The sequence below is a fragment of the Geotrypetes seraphini genome, chromosome 2 (genome assembly GCF_902459505.1).
Source record: "Geotrypetes seraphini chromosome 2, aGeoSer1.1, whole genome shotgun sequence".
Taxonomy (NCBI): Eukaryota; Metazoa; Chordata; class Amphibia; order Gymnophiona; family Dermophiidae; genus Geotrypetes; species Geotrypetes seraphini.
The window spans coordinates 238,885,355-238,908,086 of record NC_047085.1 but is presented as its reverse complement, the minus strand read 5'-3'; the positions used below and the strand labels follow the sequence as shown (position 1 = coordinate 238,908,086).

Here is a 22,732-nt window from a genome sequence, read left to right as displayed (position 1 = left end):
GGCCTCGTGAGTCCAAAGATCATGATCTTACATTATTTTCTACCCATTCCTCTTTTATCCAATAGTACGTACCGTGTCTAAATACAGTGAGGATTAGATTCTGTAAATGGCACCCAAAGAGAGGCACCAAAATGATGTGTAAAGGACATGCTGCATGGAGCAACTTCTATAGAATGCTAGCTTAGTGGTCATTTCACTCCTAATTTTGGGCTCGCCCCCCCCAAAAAAAATAAAGAATATTTCAACCAATGTTCAAGAAATAGACACTTTTTTGTTATTCTTAATTAGGGAAATATTTTTTCCTGCTCGTATTGAACTATCTTTATTCTCAAAAGGCTAAGGGACGAGGAGAACTTTGGTTTGGAAAAAATTTACGTATATACTCTTATTCTTGCAAGAATTCATGGGAGCCAGTAAAGAAGCTGCTCAGCACTGAGCAGCAGCACCAAATCGCGCTCCTCCTCGGTGCCACTCAGCGGCCGAAGAAACCCAATCTTGCGGCAGCCGGTTAGCAGCAGGGCAGGAGCGCGGAAAGCTCGCTCCTGCCTGCTGCACCTATGGACCACCAGGGATCGGCAGAGAAGGTATGACTGGGAGGGAGGAGGGTGCAGAGTCTGACAGGGGAAGGAAGGAAGGAAGGGAGCTGGTTACAGTGCCGGGAAGGGGGCTGGGTGCAGAGCTTTGCAAGGAGGGTCTGGGTGCAGAGCCTGACAGAGCAGGGTACTTGAATATTGAGCCGCCCAACTTGAATGTATTCCTGCCAAAGGCTGGTGCAAATGCTCGCACCCAGGTGGCGACAGTTGGGCACATATATGTCGGTATTCTATAACATTGCACCTAATTTCTGAGCATGCCTCTGACCCACCCATGCCCCGCCCCTTTAGAGTTGTGCGCTATGAAATTTAGGTGCACATGTTATACAATATGGCCTAGGGCAGATCCAGGTGTAGCTCCTAGGTATTGCCAATCGACTGCTTGTTGACATAATTGATAGCACTTAATTAGCTAATTAACTAATAAAGTGCTAATTAATCAATAATCCATGCCCAAATTTGTGCATCCAACTTTGGGTGACTTATATAGACTCCAGCGGTCATTACCTTGGCCGTTATGGAATACCATGATGCAACGTGGTCCACTTCATCCTGTTCGCTCATCTTTTTCTGAGCATCATTTCTGTTTGCTTACATTTTTTAAGTTATTTGTGGATATCAGAGGGGGAAGAGGGGCAAAGTGGTTGTCTGTTCCAGTGGTGGTGAGGGGCCCTATGGACAAACATCTTTTAACTGCCTCCATACCAGTAGCAGATTTAACTCCCCTCCCTCATGCTTCTCTTTCTTCAGGGGCTCCTACTCCTCCTCCTCAACCTGTGTATAACGGAGAAGAGAAATGTTCTCCTGAGAATAGTGAAGCAATAAGCCCATATGAACCAGCCTTGGGCATGGAATCTCCCTTATTTCAGATGAGAACAGCAAATGGAACAGTCAAGGGACCTGTTGTACCTTTTAAATTTTTCTTTCAATTAGTGACTCTTCCTCTGTTCCTCGTTGGCTATAACTAGAATGGATCATACATTACAAAATAATGTGGTTCTTGGAAGTTTTCAGAAGAAGTATCCTCAAAATTCACTGAACAAAATGAAAAGATAGCCTCGATAGAAAAGAATCTTTGTAAATGTAACTCTCAAATTAAAATATGTCAATCTATTTTGGCTAAATCTGTGAAAGATACTTTGATGATACACACACAGATGGAGATGCTGGAGAATGCATCTAGAGCAGCTGATTTAAGACTGCTGAATTTTCAGTTAATATACATTGTTTTGATATTCTGGCTTCTTAGTCAACATTTTAGTCTGGGGTGTGTTTAAGTTTTTTTTAAATAACTATAATGAATATGTATGAGAGATCTTTATGCAAATGCATATTTAATATGCTAAACTACATCCTTTGCCCTTCATCCAGGAATGAAAAAGCGAAACTGCGCCTATGGGTTCCTTTATGATGTACTTATTTTTTCCCTTGTATTGCTTCATTTCCCCTTGTGAACTTATTGTCTTAATTTCCTTTTCTTATTTTTTTTGCTAAATTCTAATGATCTTGGCTATCAGATATGCGCAGTGGGAAAATCGTGTTTCCATGATCCATGGTTTCCATGATTCATGAAAATCGTGTTTGCCATAATCCATGGTGCCGCATGTGTAGTAGAAGCGGCTGTTTCTGACGCATGCAGCACGTTTCCACAGCAGCGTAGGAGAAGCGCGGTGGTTTCCTTCAGTTGAGCGGTTTCCGACGCTTCCCCTATCGCTAGCATGTGGCGGTCTTAGTTGTGGTGGTAGCAATTGTGGGGGCCAGTAAGGGGGGGCAGGCATCAGCTTTTGGCGCTGGAGGGAAGGAGTCATGCAGGCAGGCTAGCTTTAACGCGGCAGAGAGGGAGGGAGGTAGGCTGGCTAGCTTCGGGGGAGAGGGTGGGACAAAGGCTGGAAGGCAGTGAGGGGGGACATAGGAAGGAGCACTGGGGGCACTAAGGACATAGGAAGGAGGCATTAAGGACATGGGAAGGAGGCACTGGGGCACTAAGGACATAGGAAGGGGCACTAAGGACATAGGAAGGAGGCACTGGGGACAGTAAGGACATAGGAAGGAGGCACTGGGGGCAGTAAGGACATGGAAAGGGGCACTAAGGACATGGGAAGGAGGCACTGGGGGCACTAAGGACATGGAAAGGGGCACTAAGGACATGGGAAGGAGGCACTGGGGGCACTAAGGACATAGGAAGGAAGGAGGGAGGGAGGGAATAGAAAGGGACAGTTGTTGGGCCTGAGTGCAGAAAGAAAGAAATACAGCAGCCAAGGAGAGAGCGAGGCAAAAAAAAAGAAAGACAGACAGCGGAAAAGGAGAGAGAAAGAAAGACAGGCAGACACATCTATTCCAGCATCCATTAATGTAACGGGCTTAAAGACTAGTTTCTTTATATTATCTTAAATTATTTTCATAGCATGGGAGATGCTGCTCAGTTGACATAGGGTATGTATTGTAATTATTTTCCTTTTGGGTTTTCCTTCATTCTTTTTCTTTGAAGAAGCCTTTTGGACCTCTATATCTGGAGACTAGGGTTCATATGCTGCCAATTTTTCATTCAATTGTTGCACTAAGAAATTTTTATCCCAAGATTTATACTGTCACTTTCAATATTCTCAGGATATAATCACAATTCATACCAGCGTCTGTCACCACACTCTTCTCCCACCAGGTTTCAATGGTGTCACTCAATACTCGATTGCTTTCATTGTAATGAGCTTTACACACCCTCCTCATCATTAGCCATTATGTGTTTATCACAAATTTAACTTCAAATACTCAATTTTCCTTCCTCTTTTATCTATGACATGGCTGTTTAATAAGAACTTATCTTTTTTTATGGTTTTCTGTCCATCAGGCTGGGGGAGTACATCCAACATGTTTCGCCAAACTGGAGCAGCTTTATCAAGGACTTCCCCTATTCAGAAGGGCAGAAAGTAATCAATAACTTACTTCGCATGCTACCCAATCTATATTAAACTATATTAAACCTCAGTGGGTCACGGCAGTGAAGGAGGTATGCGAGATTACTGCAACTCCATCGACATGGGCATCAATATTACTCTTATCTGCAAACTGCAGATCATACACCCCTAATTCACCTACTATCCTCGGCATGGTCTGCCTCACCCAGAAATCTCGACAGGATAAAGTTAAACCTCCCCACAACAAAATAATCTCAAATATAAACATATATTTGACTCGATGTTCACATTCTCTGGGGCAAAAGCATGAAACTACCTCCCGACTAACATCAGAACTGAATTTAACTACACCAAGTTTCATAAGAAACTAAAAACCTTTCTCTTCGACTCTACAGCAATTAAACCCAACATCCATTACGACAAACCAGACCTAAACCCAACAGATTCTCAGATTAATAGACACATGGTACCACTCTTCATCTTATTATCCCAGGAAAACGGACTCTACCTACCTCATGACTTGCTTCTTCTAACTATGCTAGCTCTCCTGTCGCACGTGCTCCTCCCCTTAAGTTCCTTTAATGTACCTCCCACCACATTTTAGAGATGTATCAATCTCCCTTAATCACACAATACGTTTTCTCTATCGTTTCAATTCCCAATGATCTTAGCCTATGCTTCTCCTTGCTGTAATGTATATATCTATGCTGTAAAATTTCCTAAGATTCCTTTTTATCGCTCCTTTCAGTTCTCCTTATTCCATTTTGTAAGTCGCCTTGAACCCATGGAGGCAAAGCGTGACTCATAAATCCCCGATTAGATTAGATTAAAATTCTGTGAGCTGTTGTAGTGGCAGTAAATTTTCAATTTCTAAATGACACGCAATGGTCCAAAAACTTTGCTTACAAATGAAGTCCACAGAAATACCATCTGATAAGTCGATGGAGAAAGCGACTGACACATATGCACAATAGTTCATGAAAAGAGACATAGATGCTCCTGCACTAGGAAAAGCTACGTCATACATATGCAAATCATAGGTGTGCCTTATTGTAGCACATCTTAGCGCATATCATAAGCATCAATGGGGGTTGGAGAACCACCAGCAAACCATACAAATATTTTGGGTTTTTTAAAACTTACACCATGCAATTGACAATCTCAGTCCTACCAATATACGGTTTTAACAAACGCGCCTGAGACACGTCTTTAACACACACCTGAGACGTGCCTGTAACACTCCTAGGATGCTTCTTTAACACATGTGTAGCATATAGCGAGATATATGGGGGGGGGGGTTTACTGCCCCCAACCTTATAAAAGTATGATGCATTTTTATTTTTAACTTCCATCTCTCGTGCAATCGGAAGCCTCAGACCTGCCGATATACACTTTTAATATAGGTGGTTCAGTGCTTCTGGCACCTCCAAGCCTATCGGTAATTTTGGAGTATTAAAGATCGGCGTTTCATTTTGTGCATCACCCGGCAATGTCTGGGTATCGCCCAGAGTGCTCATTTTAATGAACATGTTGCACTTCATTTCTGTACCCGGGCAAGGGGAGGAATTAAAAGATATAAAAGAGTAAAGGGGGAGATATCTGAATTGGGCACAGGGGGTGGATTAAGAGACAGAAGAGAAAAAGGAGGGCGATAGCTGAGCTGGGCACAGAAGGGAGGGTGAGAAACATGCTGGAGAGAAACATGCTGGAGATACGAGATACATGCTGGAGAGAAAGGGAGAGGTCCATGTTGGTCCGGGAGGAGTACAGTAGAAGGGAATGAGGGATTTTGGACCTGGGAAGGGAGGAAGAGATGGGGATATGCTGGACAATGGGAGGGAGGAAGATAAAAAGGGTGTGGTTACTGTAAGAGTGGAGCCATAGATAGTGATCCCTCTCCTGCGGTTGCCCTATGCGAGTATTGGTACCTTCTTTTCCACAAAAATTGACTTGATATATTGTATGTAACTTGCTATCTTTAATAGTCACTACTGCAGCAACATGAAGTAATAACACAAATAATTTTTCTTTGTTCTGTCTTGGGAACAAACTCCTCTAACCCAAGCACTACTGTGATGACTTCAAATGGCATGTCTAATTTGTCTTTTATTGCACATACTTTATTGCACAAACATCTCTTAAAATAGCTTTTGAGATTTTTGGCTATCCTAGCTGTGACCGAGTTCCCTTGACCTCTAGAAATGAGTCCAAGTTGCTCTTGAAGTAGGGTAAAATTCCAAGAGTGTTATCTTGAGGTCATTCTTCTGAAAGAATGCAGAAGGCAACTGGAAGAATTCTGAAGGCTTTTAAAGGTCTGACATTTTTTTATAAAGATTTGTAATTTCTTCTATTTTATTTTATTTTTTTCAAGTAATTTCAAACCACACAGACAAGAATAGGGGTATTGTATCCATAACCATATTTTTAAATTAATGTGGCCTGATTCTTCTCAAATATTTATTGTCAACTCATCGTTCTGATGTTCTTCTCTGCTTTTGTTAGAGAATTTGAATAGTAAAGTTCACGTAAATATTTGAAAGCAACAGAGAAATTGTAGTACTATACATTTAAAAAAAAAAGGTTTATGTACATTTAATACTCTAGTCTAAGGACTGATAATGATTTGGGAGATGATACGAAGAAATTATGAATGGACCATTTTTGAATAATTTTCTATCTGAAGGTTCTATATATATATATTTTTTTAGTTCAATACATTTTTATTGGTTTTAAGAAAAAAAAATGCATACAACAATGACTGATCACAATACAAAATAAAATAGACCATATGTATGAATAACAACAAAAAAAGGTCCTATTAAAAATGGAGAATGATTTAAGTGTTTAGCTATTTGTGTTTGAATGTGGAATACATGGGAGATACACATTGAAGTTTTTCTGACCACATTTATTTTTGAATACATTATTGGATATGGCTCTAGCACTGAATATCCGAGATACGCTGCAGACCATGAGAGGTAGCCGGACTAACTCCTGGGTCCGAATTTCGGGTCTTAGGCTTTGGGCAGGGTGAATATTTACAGTGGCCTGAATAGAAACTTCTGTTAAATGGGCTATTCATGAGATGTTCAACATGGTCTGAAAGATGAACAGTGCAAATCACAAATGATAGTCAGGATGTACCAGAAGTAGAACCTCCAAAGATATTATCTGGCCGGTATTCAAAATGATTTAACCAGCCAGAAACGATTAGTTAAATTGCTTGTTCATAGCTCTTCGGTCATTTTCAGTGGCATTTAACTGGTTATCTCGCCTGAAAATTACCAGTTAGCATAGAATTCAAAAGCGGCTACCTTATGGGCATCTCATGGGTGGAGTCAATTTAAGTGCTGATATTCAACCCCTCAGCACATAAGTACACCACTTAAATTGGGCCACATAAATAGCAGTCCTATCTTTAAGTGGGTTGTCTTATGTTTGAGGGGCTGAATTTCAACATAACCATCTAGGTGTTAGCTTAAAAAAACAAAAGGCAAAAACATATTCAGTGCTAAAATCAGACAGGATCCAGTACTGAATATCCAGGAATAATGCCGCCAGTGGGCAGCAAAACACTCAACAACCCCAGCTTTATATTGGTCAGAACATTAATACATTTTGTTCTGCCCTCTGACAAGCCTATAATAAATTTTTCACCCACACATATACAGAACCCTCTATTCAGACCGAGAGTCCTCAAACCCAAATATAATTACACTTCACAGGAACTTCTTTGGACTTCATTTATTTTAGTTATTTACATACTCCCTATTAATTGTCTGTCTAAGCGGTTTACATTCAGGTACTCAGATTGAATGACTTGCCTGGGGTCATAAGGAGAAGCATAGGGCTTGAACCCACAACCTCAGGATGCTAAGGCTGTAGATCTAATCACTTGGTCACTCCTTCCACGAGTGCAGAGGTGCCGTTACAATCAATGGAAGCTTTTTTATTCTTGCCCTCCTTTCATAGCAACTCAAGAAACTTACAAGAACCCATGCCATTTTGGATTATTACACAGCATCAAAAGGAAATTGAAAAACACGGGATGCTCTGTAAAAACAACTGGGAACAGTTTTCTCATGGACCTAGTCCACAGTTTTTAATCAGGCGGCAAGCATTCATCTTTTAAAACCTATTAATCCAGCCTATAACCATGATTTTATCCTTCTTAAGATCATAGGCATATCCTTTCTTTCACATATACAAATATCGCATGAATGCATGTACTGTTGTTTGCAAAGGTTGGGCACTCTAGATCAAACTATTTGCCTCAATGAATCCCTAAATGAACAGAAGCTGGCAAAGAGGGGTATTTTTTACATGACATCCAAATCCAAGTTTGAACATTTTGCGGAACATGCACAAAAATCCAATAGCAAACATGACCATTTTTGAAACAGGAAAACGTCTGTCTTTTTGTTTCAGAAATTACTATTTTTCAGATGTGCTTGTCCTCGGTGCCTCTATCTTTTTGATAGAGGTGGTAGATTCAAGAGTAACGTTAGGAAACTCTTCTTTACGGAGAGGGTGGTTGATGAGTGGAATGCGCTTTTGAGGGAGGTGGTGGAGAAGAAAACAGTGACAGAGTTCAAACAAGCATGGGATGAACCCAGAGGATCTCTAATCAGAAAATAATGGATATACATTGAAGAAATTAAGGCCAGTACTGGGCAGGTGTGCATGGCCTGTGTCCCATATATGGACATTCAGTTGAGACAGGCTGGGGAGGGTTTTGATGGCTGGGATGGTTAAGATAGGCTGGAGTGAGCTTTGATGGAGACTCCAGTAGATGAAACCTAAGCACACTACTGGGCAGGGCTCTGGGTTTCTGGCCCAGAAATATCTAAGAAAAATGATCATTTAAACTAAATTAATTTATGGAGCATGTATGGTTGAGCAGACTGGTTGAATCACTCGGGTCTTTATCTGGCGTCATTTACTATGTTACTATGTAACTATTAAAATTAAAAAAATATGTCCCAAAGAAAAATGCACAAAACAAGTCATTGGGATATAGGCAACCTTTTTAGTAGACTGGCCAAACAGACGTCTCAGCAGAGCAATGGGGCACCCTAGGGGGCACTACAGTGAGGTTCACATAAGAAAACCCAGGTACACATCTCACCATGCCCTCTTATAGTGCATGGTGAGCCCTCCAAAACCCACCTAAAATCTACTGGACCCCACACCAATAGCCCTTATGCCTGCAGGTGTCGCCTATATATAGGCACAGTGGGATTTGGGTGGGTTTTGGAAGGCTAAGAGTAGGGTATGGACCTCAGTCCCCATCTTTATAGTTTACTACATCCCCACTAGCCTACTTCAGGAACCTGCTTGCTGCTCTACTAGGACTGGAGATAACATCTGAAGCTGTCAAACAGCCAGGTATGTGCTGTGTCGGTCACATCTTGAGAGGTGGTAGCAGTGGCGTATCGAAGGTGAGAGGTGCCCAGGGCAGTGGCACCCCTCCCATGCTCTCTTCTCTACCTCTCTATCCCATCTACTCCTTCCCTGCCCTCTCCTGTAACGCATACGCCCCTTCCCCCCATACCTCTTTAATGTTACTGATGTGAGCAGGAACCCTAACCTGCTGTTCGCACCAGCGTCGGCTCTTCCTCTGACAACACTTCCTAGGTGTGGGTCAAGGAAGTGACATCAGAAGAAGAGCCGTTGCTGGCATGAGCAGCAGATTGGGGTTCCTGCTCACATTGGGAATGTTAAAGAGGTACAGGGGAAAGGCTGAAAATAGACACTCTCCAGCATAACACTTAATATTAGGATATCATTCAAAACTGATTTGAGTATAATGTAGACACTTGGCTACTGTGCCACATACTAAGATGCTTTCAGCAGGCTCCAGCGGAGCATATTTTGGAGCTTCTGTCAGTCAGTGATTGAATGATGTGGATGGCAAGTGTAAGGACAGCTGTCTTCAATCCTACAGGATAAAAGAAGTACTAATTCTGGCACTACTCCATTGACAAGTTTTGAGAAAAGGGGGAGGTCTTTGCTCATGGGGAATGCAGACCAGATTTTGCTGCATGTCTACAGGCTTACAAATAAACACAGGCATGACAGGATGCAGATGTATGGGGGGGGGGGGGGGCTGATAAGTCCTTGGCTTTATAAAGAAAACAACAAGCTAAGGGATTGAAAAAAATTATTTACTCTGCATATTCACCACTGAGCTCCACACACTTACGACTTTGTTCTAATTTCCTTAAACCCATCCCAAGAAAAATTATTTTGGTTGTGCTGTAAACCACTTGTCCGCAGTTAATGTGGCATCATCAGTGCTTGAAAACATTCTTCTCTTGAAGTGGTTAGGAAAGAGGTTGTAGTCCAAAGGGGCCACATCAGGTGAGTAGGCTGGGTATTTCAGAACTTCAAAATGAAGATCTGCCAATTTCTGCTGCACAATGGCCACCATAGGAGGAGCAGCATTGACTCGAAGAAACAAGATTCCTTTTGAAAGATTGCCTCAATATTTGGAGACCAGTTGCTGTTTCAGTTTGTCAAGATGGGTGCACCCTTTTTTCTAGGTAATCTACAAACAAAATTAATTCTTTGACCCAGAAGACAGAAGCCAACACTTTGCTTGATGGCTTTTTAGGATGAACTTCTTGGGATGTGAAGAGACTTTGGATGAAATGTGAGAATGGTGTGGCTGAGAAGGGAGTTCAGAAAAAAATCTGCCTGTTTTAATTGTCGTCAGGGGGATCTAGTGACAGAGAGAATTCCTCTAAGAGAGCTGAGAAGGACATGGATTCCAGATAACCCAGGGGGCGTGACAACAACCTCCGGAATCGGGGGAAGAAACATCAAACCAGAGCTCAGTCCTCAGCAGATCAACTGTGGTGAATATTTCTGAATATGTGTTATCTGGTTCGGAGGAGAGTTTATTGGCTAAAGGACTTTCTTTTATTCCTACTGAGAAATAATTCCCCTTTGAGTTTAGGGTGGAGTTAGAGAATTTAATCAGAAAAGTCCAGCTTAGATTACATTTTGCTCGGGTTGAAGATCCTTGTATAAATTGTTCAATAGTTAGAAACAAATCATGCCCCCCCCACTCCCCCGTCCGCTTGATCCAGTACTGACCGCATTTTGACTCGCTGTTCTGAAAGACGAGGAGGTGTAAAAAGTTGATGAATGTTTGCATCACAACCTTACCTGTTATGAATGGGATGCATTGGTCAGGTTAAGGGCTGAGACTTCGGTAGTGATATGGCGGGTGGACAAGTGGGGGAGCCATCGTGATTGGGGACAGGCTCAGTATCTAATGGAAGCTAATAGCCAATTACAGCAGGTCAGTACTTACCTTCCTCTGGATGGTGAATGATCATTCTGATGAGATTTTTGACAAGGTAGTGAATGTGGTAAATAGAGGCAGGAAGGCGGGTTTCTTGACAGTTGTTGAATACAGCTTTTTGACCTACAGATAGTTTAGAGTGCCTGTCTTCTATCTACTGCCTAAAATACACAAGAAATCTTGAAAAACCCCCAGGAAGGCCGATAGTCTCGGGGAGGGATTCATTGCTTGAAAGAGGTGCAAGTATGCTGAAATTTACCTACAGCTCTGTCTGCTCTCAGTGAAGTCCCACTACCCACTTCTTAAGGCTTGATAGGGAGTTGGATTCTGCAGTGTCAGAGATCACGTTTTTTGTGACTTTGACGTAGCAGCCCTCTACACCTCTATCCCCCAGGACGAGGCACTGGTGGTGTTACATCAATTGTTAAGTCAGTTGCCCCGTCCTTGGCTGGTTCCACCTGATTTCCTTTTGGAATTGATATCTTTACCATGAAGAAGGATTATTTTTTTATTTGAGGGGCAATTTTTCATGCAACTATCTGGAGTAGCTATGGGCGCCACCTTTGCCCCTACCATAACGAACTTGTTCATGGGCCATTTTGAGGAGCAGTTTATTTACCCTTCCCGGTTTACCCAGGATATTGTGGGTTGGACCCGGTTCATTGATGACATCTTTCGTCCGTGGAAAATCAGAGGCGGGAAACTGCGTGGTGACACCAGGAAATTCTTTTTCACCGAAAGTGTGGTTGATCGCTGGAATAGTCTTCCACTTCAGATGATTGAGGCCAGCAGCGTGCCTGATTTTAAGGCCAAATGGGATCGGCACGTTGGATCTATTCGCAAAGTAAAGGCAGGGGAGGGTCAGTAGGGTGGGCAGACTGGATGGGCCATGGCCCTTATCTGCCGTCAATATCTATGTTTCTATGTTTCTATATTCGGGGATTATATCAATACATGCCATTAGGCTTTGAAATTTGAGATGATTTATCACCATTCCATGATTTGTTTCCTGGACGTTAAGTTGGAGATTGTGGAAGGTCATTTCTGGACTACGGTACATGTTAAAGGACACGGATTGCAATTCTCTATTGCAGTGTAAGAGCATGCACCCTCATGTAATGAAGACTAGTATTCCCTTCGCTCAATTTCATCGGTACAGGCGTATTTGCAGTACCAATTCAGAATATGAAAGACAATCGACCATATTGAAGGAGAAATTTACTCTAAGAGGATGCCCATCAACCATTGTGTCTAGAGCGGCCAAAAGGGCCTTTTATAATTGTAGGGAGTCTCTTTTAGAGTACTGGGACATCAAGCCTGAGCAAGACATTATACCTTTTCTGACCACATTCAATCAGATGTCTGGGAAGACACAGAAGATCATATGGAGACACGCCAATATTTCGTGTGTTTATCCATGCTTTCAAAATATGTGGGTACTGTTCTCATATGGTCGGAACAGGAATTTGGGTGACATTTTGAGTCTAAGCACATTACATCCTATACAGACTGAAGAGACTTTACAGGGTGAGGTGGGACACTGCAGATGTGGTAACTGTTCCCTATGCCCTGTGATGATGGAAATCGGTAAATTTGTCCACCCTGTATCGGGACAAGGCTTTAGCCTTCAGGCTGGTACCTCGTGTATTACTGAGAGGGTCATTTATATTGTGATGTGTCCTTGTTCCCTGCTGTATGTGGGGTAGACCTCACGGCGGCTGAGGACTAGACTATTGGAGCGCAAATCGTGTTTAAATACCCGGCGCATGGAGGAGCCCTTGGTAGATCATTGGCTGGAAGCAAAGCACGATTTTGGATCCTTACGCTGCACTGTCATTGAACATCTTCCTTATACAGTGAGACGCGGAGATTGGAGGCGTCAGCTGAGACAGGAGGAGCAGCGGTGGATTTTTACATTGGGCTCTGTTCACCCAGCTGGATTTTGAATGCCCAGATTGAATGGGCAGTGTTTTTTGGCTGACAGGGATGGCTGACTGGTCTGTCTGAACTGAGGGGGGGCGGAGTCTGGTTGAGTTTAACAGCTTTGGGTTTCAGTGTTCCACGTGAACCAGAAGATCTTTGTGAGTGGACTTTGTGTGTGCTCTGTACAGAAGGTCCCGACTTCTCATCTGTGATGCAGGAAGACCTTAACCCCTGATGCAGCAGAGCGAAATGGAGATTTCCCCATCGGGTTCAACTGGCTACAGTGTCCGGGTGATGAAGCACCGACTGAGAGTGCTTTGGGAACAGTCTAGACCCTGTTTGCAAATAAGTTAATCATTTTTTCTGCTTTTGAAGTTTTATGGAAGTTGTTGGTGACTTCGTGCTTATGTGCAGAATTTTCCACACAAATTGTTTTTTTGATTTGGGCATGCCTTTTCATAAGGGTGGTTGTCCTGAGGGCTGCTACAGGTGCCTGCTTTTCCACTTTCCGATTATCCACCACATATGTGCAAGTGTTTTTCAACCCTTGTTTTTCTTTATGAGTGAAGTTTTTTTTGCCAGATGAAGCTGAACTGAGCGAGGGTGTGGTGTGGAGCCTCATCAGGCACAGTCACTCAGAGAGATGAAAGTAATCAAAACCTGTATTCAAAAGAATGTCAAATACTGTTCACAGGCTTAATAAACTTAAGAAATAAAGACTCTTGGAATTCAGTTCTAATCTTACTGCGGCTCTGTTAGGCTCAGTGTGTCTTCAAGGTTAACCAAAGCAAGGACTGGCCTCTAGGATTAGAATTTCACAAGGGTCCCAGGTAAAACGTGGCCTTCCTGTGATGAGTTTCTATTGCTTGCACATCTGTGGTAAAGGCTGCTTTTGTCTTACCTGGGCCTCTCGGGTCTGCCTGCGCTCAGAGTTCTTATTTGGCTGTCTGAACCACACATTTCCTGCTCTGTGTGATTGAGCCACACCTGTGCTGCTCTATACTGCAGGATTTAATGTGGCTTTGTGAAGGAGTGTTGTTCAGAGGAACTAATAACTTTCTATACACTCCACCATAGGGCCCTTAACTGACCATGTTATTGTACTTTAGTATATTCTTTAATATTTATTCCCCCACCTACCCCCACTCCCTAATCAGTCTTCAGTCATTTTTCCCCAAGTCTCTGTCACCCTCCTCAGTGCTCCAGTTCCGCAACCCTGCTGTTCAAATCAATCTTCCTTTCCTCCATCAACAACCCTACTTTTAACATCAATCCATGCTAAACAAAATGTAATATCACTCTCCCTATCTCCAGTACTCCCTTTCTCTCCCTGGCATCAATCTCTCTTTCTCCAGCAAATCCTAACCCTTCCCTGAAATCAACCTCCCTCTCTCTAGCTCCTTCTCTCCCTGGCGTCAATCCTCATCCATCCTGCAGCCCCTAGCCCCTCCCTGGCATCTATTTCCTTCCTTCAACCCCTAATTTTTTCCTGAAATCAACCTCCCTCTCCCTCTCTCTAATGACCCCCATTCCCTCCCTGCCATCTATCTCCTTCACTAGGGTTACCAGACATCTGGATTTCCCTGGATATGTCCTCCTTTTTGAGGACATGTCCAGGGGTCTGGATGGCTTTCAATAACCCGGCACTTTGTCCAGGTTTTGAAAAGCTCCTCAAAATTGTGTCAGGCAGGAGGGCATTTCATTAATGTTTTCCATATTGAAAAACCCAGAGAGGTAACCCTGGATTCCCTTTGGGATTTGGTGGCAGATTTGGCAAAATCTGTGAAACTCCAACTGAGTCAGTTGGAAGAAAGACTTAAAGTTCAAGAGGATATAGTGGGAAATTTAAAAGTTGAATTTGATGAATCTAAAAGTTCCTTAGAAAATATCCACCAGGAGTGAAAAGTTTCTAAACAGATTAGAGAAACACTAATCAAAGATAACACCAACCTGAGAAGGAAGCTGGAATCCTTAGAAAATTCTTCTAGAAACAATAATCTCAGATTAATTAACTTTCTGAGGGTCGCAACAATATCTCCAAGAGACATGGTGAAACGTTATATGAAGGAAATATTGGAAATTTCCGAAGATATGTTGCCACCACTTACGCAGGCTTATTACCTACCTATTAAAAGAGAGGAACAGCAGCGATTACAAGAAAAGGACCAGCAACGTTAGATGTTACTGCAATATTGGAACATTCTGATATAGAAATGGCCAAGCCAGTGACACTTTGATTACAGTAGCCGTAGCACCAGATAAAAACTGGTTGCTCAGGCTTTTCTTCAAAAATAGATATAAGAAATTTATGGGACTTAAAATATAGATTTTTCCAGATCTGGCTCGAGATACACAAAGAAGGAGACGTGAATTTCTTCTTTTAAAACCAGGGGTTATAGCTTTGGGGGTGACTTTTTATCTTCAACATCCTTGTAAATGTGTGATACAATATCGTATGAAAAAATATGTCTTCTTTGATCCAAGCCAGTTGACAACATTCTTGACTACAGCACCTCAGGTTTAAGGGGAATAAGAGGATAATTGACTATTGTTAACCTTTCTCAGCCTAAAGGGCCTATTTTCTTTTATATAACAATTTAGCTTGTTAATATTACTTTAATTTTCCGCTATGTATACCTTGGATCCTTATTGTGGACTAGAGCTGAAGTTAAGCTATAATTATTTTCTTTGTAATAAGTTTGGGATGTAGAATGATTATATTAGTGCTTTATTGGCTTATCTTTATTTTTCTGTACAGGTGATACTTGAATTGTAAATTGAAAATTATAAATAAAAAAAAAAGTATAAAGACTAGGGGACACTCCATGAAATTACTTAGTAGTATATTTATGTGAAATATCTTTTATAGAGATTCATTTATAAGAGGACACATCCAACATACCGGAACCTGAGCAAATCTTCAAAGGAGACCAAACAAATAAATTAACATCCATGGAAGTAAGCCTTGAAGACGTACATAGGCAGTTAGAAAAATTAAAAACCGACAAATCACCGGGCCTGTACGGAATCCACCCTAGGGTACTGAAGGAACTAAAGGAGGAAATAATGGAACTACTACAGCAAGTTTGCAATCTATCCTTGAAAACAGGAGTGATCCCGGAGGATTGGAATGTTACACCCATCTTTAAAAAGGGATCAAGAGGTGACCCGGGGAATTACAGACCGGTGAGTCTGACCTCGGTTCTGGAGAAAATGGCAGAAGCGCTGATAAAGACAACATCGATGAGCATTTTGAAAGAAATAAACTTCTAATCACAAGCCAACATGGCTTCTGCAAGGGGAGATCGTGCCTAATGAACTTACTACACTTCTTCGAATGAACAAAGGGGACCCCATAGACATCGTATATTTAGATTTCCAAAAAGCCTTTGACAAGGTACCCCATGAACACCTACTTCGGAAACTGAAGAACCATGGGGTGGAAGGAGACGTACATAAATGGATCAGGAATTGGTTGGCGGGTAGGAAGCAGAGGGTAGGAGTGAAGGGCCACTACTCGGACTGGAGGAAGGTCACGAGTGGTGTTCCACAGGGGTCGATGCTCGGACCGCTGCTATTCAATATATTTATAAATGATATAGAAACAGGGACGAAGTATGAAAAAATAAAATTTGCAGACGACACCAAACTATTTAGTGGTGATCGGACTAAAGAGGACTGCGAGGAATTACAAAGGGACCTGAACAAGCTAGGGGAGTGGGCGACGAGATGGCAGATGAAGTTCAATGTAGAGAAATGTAAAGTATTGCATGTAGGAAGCAAAAACCCGAGGTACAGCTATACGATGGGAGGGATGTTATTGAGAGAGAGTACCCAAGAAAGGGACTTGGGGGTAATAGTGGATAAGACAATGAAGCCGTCGGCACAGTGCGCAGCGGCCACTAAGAGAGCGAATAGAATGCTAGGTATAATCAAGAAGGGTATTACAACCATAACGAAAGAAGTTATCCTGCCGTTGTATCGGGCGATGGTGCGTCCGCATCTGGAGTACTGCGTCCAATATTGGTCGCCGTACCTTAAGAAGGATATGACGATACTCGAGAGGGTTCAGAGGAAAGCAACACATATGATAAAAGGTATGGAAAACCTTTCATACACTGAGAGACTGGAGAAATTGGTACTCTTTTCCCTGGAGAAGAGGAGAATTAGAGGGGATATGATAGAGACTTACAAGATCATGAAGGGCATGGAGAAAGTGGAGAGGGACAGATTCTTCAAACTTTCGAAAACTACAAGAACAAGAGGGCATTCGGAAAAGTTGAAAGGGGACAGATTCAAAACCAATGCTAGGAAGTTTTTCTTCACCCAGCGGGTGGTGGACACCTGGAATGCGCTTCTAGAGGGCGTGATAAGACAGAGTACGGTATTACAGTTCAAGAAGGGATTGGACAATTTTCTGAAGGAGAAGGGAATAGAGGGGTACAGATAGAGGACTAGTACACAGGTCCTGGACCGGTTGGGCAGCCGCACGAGCGGACAGCTGGGCACGATGGACCTCTGGTCTGACCCAGCAGAGGCACTTCTTATGTTCTTATGTTCCAGGCAAGAATCTCACAGAAACTTCCATAAAGCAAACAAAAGGAAGTAAACATAGAAACATGATGGCAGATAAAGGCCAAATGGTCCATCTAGTCTGCTCATCTGCAGTAACCATTATCTCTTTCTCTCTCCAAGAGATCCTGTGTGCCTGTGCCAGGCCCTCTTGAATTCAGACAGTCTGACACTGCCCCTCCCCCCCCTGCCAACACACACACCCTCCCTAAATTTCTAAGTCCCTCTAATTAAATGCTCCAATACTGCTCTGACACTCATAGGAGAATCGGAGCATTTAGTGCTCTGGGCCACAGTGGCTTAGTAAAAGGGGGGAGGGGTAAATTATTTAACAAAACAGTATGAACTCTCATGGTCAGTGTGCTTAAAAAAGGAAAATGCTTGAGTACTTGATTTATAACCTGTTCTGAGCTCCTTTGGGAGGATAGGCTAAAAAAAATCAAATACATTTCAATACGACATCTCTATACAGACTTCTGCTCCAAGTATTTGCCATTTTCCTCTTCCCCCTCCCCCCACCCCCAACTGCTCACTGCTGCTAGATAACCCACAGCAGGGTCCATCCAAACAGAAACTTGCAAAGAAACAGCATGTATTTTGGAACCACGCTGCAAAACACAGGGCAGCTGTTTCACCAGCAGTATCTTATCAAAGAGCTCTCACCAGCACTACTTCACTCAATGAGATACTCTTTGCTACCATGAAATAATTTAACCTGTGACTAGTGGGAGTCCTTTCCAGCTTATCACTGCTCAGTACAGCTTGTATAGCAGGAGAAGTGTGATCTTAGACTATTTAAGGGTGCGTTCCCTATTAAGAAGTTTTTTAACCTCAGTTCTATATTAAAGAGGCTTGTCAGATGCTACTACTGTGTGTTTCTTCCTCCATTCCCCCCATCTTTAATCATTTTAAATGATTAGACTGGGCTGAAAGAAATTTATATGTATATAGCTTTATTAATTTTTCATTCTAAACACAGTGCACAAAGGAATACATAAAAGTAATTTGAAAAGCAGCACTTATATCCATCAATAAATACATGAGAAACCATTTTCTCCCCCTCCCACCCACCCTAATTCCAATGTATACAATAAAACCATACAACAGTACATACATGTAATTGATAAACAAATCCTAATATAATATCCCTTTCCCTCCCCCTTCCCTGGATGTGCAAAGATTTTATGGAGATAGGGCCACAAGCAAATATGTGACCTTTCCAGTTTTCAAAGTTTGTGATTAGATTTTTGTGGATGGAGTGGGGTGGGGGGCACAGGAAGGTAACATGGACAACTTTCCCATAGGAAATGCATTTTGGAAAAATTTAGGAGGGGATTCAATAAAGCGCATTAAGTGCATGCAATCACTTTAGCATGTGCAAATGCTCTAATGCACTTAGCACCCTTTGTTGAATTCCTCCCATCCCCTGTTTAAAGGGCTTAGATCTCAGAAACTACTTGGCTGATCTGAATGAAATATTATGTCAGGACAGAAAGACAAAAAAACTGCATTGCATGAAATGTGCAGTGGGGGAAACAATTTGGGAGGGGAGGGGAGGGGCAAAAGTGGCTAATTTGCCATGGGGAATCAGAGTCATGGATTTGATATACCGTCTTTCTGTGTTACAACCACAGTGGCAAACAAAAAAAAGCTAAATCGCTAACTAATCTTACATGCCATGGGTCTGAGCCGGTAGCTGGATAATATGAGAATTTTAGACAGCAGCAGCGGGTCATGTGCCTGAGTTTGCCCCTGAAGAAGGAAATGAAATGGGGTATTCTGTAGGGTCATCAGCTTTTGCATAAGATAAGCACATATTGATATATTGTTATTATTGATATTTTTCAGCACTCCCAACTGTTTTTGGAAGTAGGACGTTTTCGTGATGTTTATATTTATTATTACTATTTAAGCTTTCTTTTTAAAGATGCATTTAATGACTAAAAGAATTGTCTAGGAGTTTCATTTTATCTTCATATCTTTTGAGATTCTTTGTTCTTTCCCTTTCTATTGTTTTTAACCTTGTCTTTTTTTCTATTAATTAGATTGTATTTCTTTTCCCAGTCTTTCCTCATGTTTTATTATGTTTTTAAAAATAGTCTTTATTATGTTTTGTAAGATTTAGTTTTTTGTTAGTTATGTTTGTCCCCCAATTTTGTAATTTTATTGATTTGTTCATCGCTTAGAATTTGGAATAAGCGATTCATCAAATTTTATAATAAACTTGAAACTTATCTCCATGTTTAAAATGTTCAAATTTGATTATGGCAGACACATGCACACACATTGTGGATATATATGATGTGAGGGGTAAAACCTATGGTGCATCTGTACGGGGCATGTGATTTGTGGGATAAACCCTAAGCACATATGCGTTCATTAAATGTCAAAATTAATGATTTCATTAAAATCAAAATTAATGATTTTACCAATCAAAGATGGACTTTCTCTCCAAACCCTTCTCAAACTCAAAAATCTACCTATCAAAGTGGTACCTTCAAATAATAATAATAATAAAAAAAAAAAGTGGTCCCTTCATTAAAATTATTGGCAGTCACGTTAGACTGTAAATTTACTTATCACTTACATATCAGCACAGTGGTCCAATGCTACTTTTATCGACCGTGCATGATAAAAGCTTTAGCAAAATTGTTAGAGCCCGTGTCCCTGAACATTTTAATCCACTCCCTTGTTATTTCATGTATGGATTACTGCAACGCCCTCCTCAAAGGCATAACAAAAAAGGAAATAAGAAGACTCCAAATAGTACAAAACACTGCAATACAAATTTTATTTAATGCAAAAAAATATGACCATGTTACCCCTCTTTTACTTAAAACTCACTGGTTACCAATAGAACATAGGATCACCTTTTAAAATTCTCTTAGTAACTTCCAAAACCAGAGAAAATAATCAGCCAGAATTCATTAATAACCTACTTATTCCCTATAATCAAACAAGGACTGTAAGATCTACAGCCCATAACCTTCTTACTATCCCTTCATATAAGCACAATAACGTCTACAATTTTCTATGTTAGCGCCCCCTCTCTCTGGAACAGTATCCCGAATCACTTAATATAGAAACATAGAAATAGACGGCAGATAAGGGCCACGGCCCATCTAGTCTGCCCACCCCAATGACCCTCCCCTACCTTTCTCTGTGAATAGATCCCACGTGTCTATCCCATTTGGCCTTAAAATCAGGCACGCTGCTGGCCTCAATCACCTGAAGTGGAAGACTATTCCAGCGATCAACCACCCTTTCAGTGAAAAAGAATTTCCTGGTGTCCCCGTGCAGTTTCCCGCCCCTGATTTTCCACGGATGCCCCCTTGTTGCTGTGGGACCCTTGAAAAAGAAGATATCTTCTTCCACCTCGATGCGGCCCGTGAGATGCTTGAATGTCTCGATCATGTCACCCCTCTCTCTGCGTTCCTCGAGTGAGTACAGCTGCAACTTATCCAGCCGTTCCTCGTACGGGAGATCCTTGAGTCCCGAGACCATCCGGGTGGCCATTCTCTGGACCGACTCCAGTCTCAGCACATCTTTACGGTAATGCTGCCTCCAGAATTGCACACAGTATTCCAGGTGGGGCCTCACCATGAATGTATACAATGGCATAATGACTTCAGGCTTACGGCTGACGAAACTCCTGTGTATGCAACCTATGATTTGCCTTGCCTTGGATGAAGCTTGCTTCACTTGATTGGCAGTCTTCATGTTCTCACTGACGATCACCCCTAAGTCTCGTTCTGCTTCAGTTCTTGTTAGGATCTCGCCATTAAGGGTGTAAGTCTTGCATGGATTTTGGCTGCCCAGGTGCATGACTTTGCATTTTTTGGCATTGAAGCTCAGTTGCCAGGACCTGGACCAGCGCTCCAGTAGGAGTAGGTCGTGCATCATGTTGTCGGACATTGAATTTATGTCTGTTGTGCTTTTGCCCACTACATTGCTTAGTTTGGCGTCATTGGCGAATGATGTTATTTTACCTCGCAGCCCTTCTGCCAAGTCTCTTATAAAGATGTTGAATAGGATCGGGCCTGCGGCACTCCACTGATTACCTCTGTCATTTCGGAGGGGGTGCCGTTCACCACTACCCTCTGAAGCCTACTTCCAAGCCAGTTCCCAACCCATTTCGTCAATGTGTCGCCCAATCCTATAGAACTCATCGCGAAAAATCAACTCTTGCCAACTTTAAGATGAAGTTAAAGACATTTCTCTTTCTCGATGCTTTTGAAACCTAAACTGTCCTTTTAAGGGCGACTTAGATCTTAGAAAGGTTTTTACCTTCAGCTCCCCTCCCTTTTGTTATTTTTCCCCTTGCATGTTCTCTTTCTCTTTATCAATTGTAGTTCTAACCCTTCCTTCCCTTTTGTTCCCGCTTGTGAACGTCTTTAAAAGTTGTCATTACTCCTGGTTTTGGCTTTGTTTAAAATGTATTTATTTAACACATTGGTTTAGCGCTTTTGTACACCGCCTAGAAACTTTAAACTTGATTATTTCACAAGATTCTCTGTAAACTGATCTTACCCATATTGTGTAAGTGGAGCAGTCTGTGTGTGTGTGTGTGTATATATATATATATATATATATATATACACTTTTTTATACATTTACAAAGGTTTTGTGCCGTTCACTTATTAGGAGACATAGAGTGGGTTTTTCGGCAGATTTTTTTTTTTTTACATTTATTATATACAGATGCTTTCTCTGTATCTAGTGAGATCAATCTAAGTCTTACCTGGAGTAAGGAAGGGTTAAGCAACTTGCCCAGGATCACACAGAACCACAGTAGAAAGCAAACCTGATCCCATTAATTTTCTGCCCACTGTCTTAGCCAGTAGGCTACACCTCCACTTCATATTAAGGGAAGGGTATATGTGAATCGCTTGTTCACTCTTTCCAAAAATACTAGGACTAGGGGACATGCGATGAAGCTACTAAGTAGTAGATTTAAAATAAACTGGAGAAAATATTTTTTCACATAACATGTAATTAAACTCTGAAATTTGTTGCCTGAGCATGTGGAGAAATCAGTATTCTTGGCGAGGTTTAAAAAAGGCTTGGATAATTTCCTAAAAGAGAAGTCCATAGGCCATTATTGAGATGGCTTGGGGAAATCCACTGATTATTCCTAGGATAAGCAACATAGAATCTGTTTTGCTACTTGGGATATAGCTAGGTGCTTGGGACCTGTGTTGTACAAGTTTGCACGGGAACTGGAATTGCGGGAATCCCAGAGATCCCGCGGGGACCCTCCCAAGTTAATGGGACTCCCACAGGGACCTCCCCCCCCTGTGGCCCATGTTACCCCCACGGGGATGGAAACAGGGTTCCACTTCCTATCGAAATTCTGGCAATGCAGCTGAAATTTTACACCAGTCCAGTGCCGCCATGCTCCTCAGCACGTACACATCTGA

At 41.9% G+C, this 22,732-nt stretch overlaps 1 long non-coding RNA gene across 1 annotated transcript in view; it reads left to right on the top strand.

The window, feature by feature from the left end:
* The window catches only part of LOC117355804, a 110,277-nt gene that overhangs the window by 21,490 nt on the left and 66,055 nt on the right, over window positions 1–22,732 (top strand). The gene's annotated exons all lie outside the window — the stretch shown is intronic.